The sequence below is a fragment of the Solanum tuberosum genome, unplaced genomic scaffold (genome assembly GCF_000226075.1).
Source record: "Solanum tuberosum cultivar DM 1-3 516 R44 unplaced genomic scaffold, SolTub_3.0 scf00136, whole genome shotgun sequence".
Classification (NCBI taxonomy): Eukaryota; Viridiplantae; Streptophyta; class Magnoliopsida; order Solanales; family Solanaceae; genus Solanum; species Solanum tuberosum.
Genome location: NW_006239061.1, coordinates 593,559 through 596,648, shown reverse-complemented (window position 1 = coordinate 596,648; position 3,090 = coordinate 593,559). Strand labels below are relative to the sequence as shown.

The following is a 3,090-nucleotide window of genomic DNA, read 5'->3' as shown; positions in this document are numbered from 1 at the left end:
TCAACCTTCATACCTTGCTTTTAAGGGCGAAATGAAGATGAACAACACTAAAACGTGAAAATCAGAAAAGGCCTCATGTTGTATGTTACTATATATAAGAAAGCAAGATAAGGGAATGACAATAACTCTGCTTACTTGGGAAGACTTCATAGCAGTTGGATGGAGCTTAGTATAAAATACACAACAAAACACATTGCAACAATATAATTCATTGCGTTCATTTTATATAGGAGAAAGAGAGCTCGAACTTGGTTTATATAGTGAACATGTAAAGCACTTAAATATGATACAAATACAATCAAAATTCTTGATGCAACAATTGAGTGAGCTATAAGCAAGATGAATATTTGGGCAAGGTTTATTGTTATTTACCAAAACAAACTTAACAGATGAACTATCTTTGCTAAATCAAGAGAGAACCAAAGGTGATATCTTTTTAGGTTTATATTGATGGTGTTGTCCAGAAAGTTGAGGCATTAATCGAGATAAAGGAAAACATTCATCTATTTTCATCTTCTAGGTTAAAGGACTTTAACATAATACATGACCATGACCAGAAGTGCACCTCGATGGAATACTTTCATTTCATAATCAGACGGTTAAACTATATGGTGTTTGTCATCAAAATGTCAAAGAAAAGGATAATTGAAAATGTAGTCTAATTTCATTGAAGATATCCTCAGAAGTTTTGAAGGGTATGTTGGGTGCCATATGATGAACCATCGTAAAAGTACTCACGAGAATTGAAATCATAGAGCCACCTAAATCAGAATTCAAAATAGACATACAAATCAAGAAGTTGTTTAAAAAAGCCATAGAAATTATAAAATATGGTTATTTTCGGAGCAAAACGATTAGTTGTAATGGCATACCTGTAAACTACAGACATCCAAGGTCTAATAGGGCTGTAGCCTAATATAACTGCCTTCCTCAGAGTAGGGACTGAATCAAATGTCTTCGTGCAACCTGGAATAGAGAAAAATGTGAAAGTTATAGTTTTTATATATAGATGTAAAAATGAGTATAAAATACAACAATCTAATTTCTACTATTCGTTTTTCTAAGGGTGAAAGTGATATCGGAACTGCAACAACTTGTACAACATTTTTCTTTCGAGAGTAAATTAAGCAGGAACAGATTGTACAGGAAGTTGGTAAGACACAATGCAAAATCCATTCAAAACATCAAAGAGATTACCATCCCCATGGTTCATACTATTTACCACTGTTAAACAATATAAGAATGGAAAATTTGGTTAGAATTTTGCTACTTAATGAAAATGAATGGAGGTTCAAATCAAAGAGACAAAAATTATCTTGGAGACGTGATGTTTCTAGGGTGAGACATTAATATTCTTACAAAAGTAAAAATGTCTATCATTTTGGTGCGTTTTCCATATAGACCAACATTCAAGCAAAGAAACTTAAAGACTTCGTAGACTATAGTGGTATGGTAATTATGAAATAAAAATATAACACTCTTATGCCGACTTCTATAGTTGACACTATTTATTTCAAAATGGAGCAAGAAACAATAGAATTGGCTAATGTATTCAAATACATATATATATATTCTACAACATTGAAGAGAAGACCTAACAAAAGAGAGAGCTTAGCTCTTCAAAGCCAATGTCTCAATTTCCTGCAATGAAAAAAAAAGGGAGTAGATTTTGCTCTACACAACCTAACATGCCTCCAACACCAATGATCTACGTATGCGTAAAATGCATTGCTAGATCTCAGTTGTGAGGCCACAAAACCTCTACGGATAGTTATATTCTCACGATATACATGCCATACTTTCAAAATACTCTTTAACAATACCTCCAGCTCATTAGCCTTCTACTATGACACTATAATATTACACATTAGTTGTTTTGAAGCATAATAGTTGTATTCCTTAGAACCATACATTTATGATATCACATCAAAAACAAAAACGATACACAATTCTTAAGAATTATTCCTTATTCTCACAATAAGATCAGCACTATGCAATAAATATGTTACGAAATAGATATATTAGATACTTAGGCATTTGTCAAGTCTAATGTAGCTCCTCTCTCTAATTGAGTAAGTCAATTTTTTTTCTCAAAAAAGAAGGAAAAATCATAATAACACATCCAATTGAGGACTTGTAAAATATGATGGTAATACTAAAATTTCAAAAAATAAATTCCAAAAATAAGTTCCATAAACTGTACCTGCAGAACCATATGTTTGTATACTGAGCATCCAAACAACAATTCAACATTATGTTATTTTAAGGCAAAATTGCACAAAGTGTGTGATAAATGCACATAAATAAAATCTAACGAACCTGTTTAGCCTTACACATAGACTAATAGTTCAAGAAAACCTAAGAAAGTGGTCTAGGGGAAGGATGTTAAGAGCAAGAATTTAATAAATAAATGACATTTCCTATTTGTTCTTTTAACTCTCGATTGTTGCACCTTCTGTCGGTTCTGTTTAGTTATAAGCGAAGTATCAACCACATTAAAAGAGTCGAGCAGATTCCACAATTGTACAAAGTCTCTATTCTTTGGCTTTGTGTAAGTAAACCGTCCAGTTCCCTTAGGGATTTAAGGAGTAAAACGACAAAAAGAATGGTGGTGGTTATTGCATAAGTTTTTACAAAAGAAAATAATTATAGGATAGATACATAAATTGTGAAATATATCTATTGTTATACATGATATCTTAAGTTAAGAAATTTTCTTTATAATTCAATACCCAATTATTTCTTTAAGAGTGAATGCAGATGACTGTCAAAATTGAGAATTTTCAACATTAAAGATAAATTTTGGAAACGGAAGTTTAAAATTTAGTAGTAGTACCAGTAGCGATTGTTGGAGAAGAGGCAAAGAAGTTTGCCATTGACCGGCGAGGGAGCAGTAGGGATAGTCGATGGTTAAGATTAGTTGCCCTCTATTTCAATTTTTTTGTTTGATTTTAATTTGACACAATTTTAAAGAGTAAAAAAGAATTTCGAATCTTATGGTCTTAAATTAAAGATAGGTAGAATATATGAAATATCTTTTAATCTTGTTGATCTCAAACACATCACGTGGAAAATTGATAATAAAGAGCT

General features: G+C 31.6%; 1 long non-coding RNA gene across 1 annotated transcript; it reads right to left on the bottom strand.

Annotated features, from left to right (window-relative positions):
- Positions 1 to 486: 486 nt before the first annotated feature.
- Positions 487 to 1,326, bottom strand: LOC102598292 (uncharacterized). Its single transcript, XR_367599.2, has 2 exons — positions 873 to 1,326; positions 487 to 761 (listed from the first exon to the last, which is right to left on the bottom strand). It is a non-coding gene; the product is annotated as an uncharacterized lncRNA (long non-coding RNA).
- Positions 1,327 to 3,090: the final 1,764 nt, after the last annotated feature.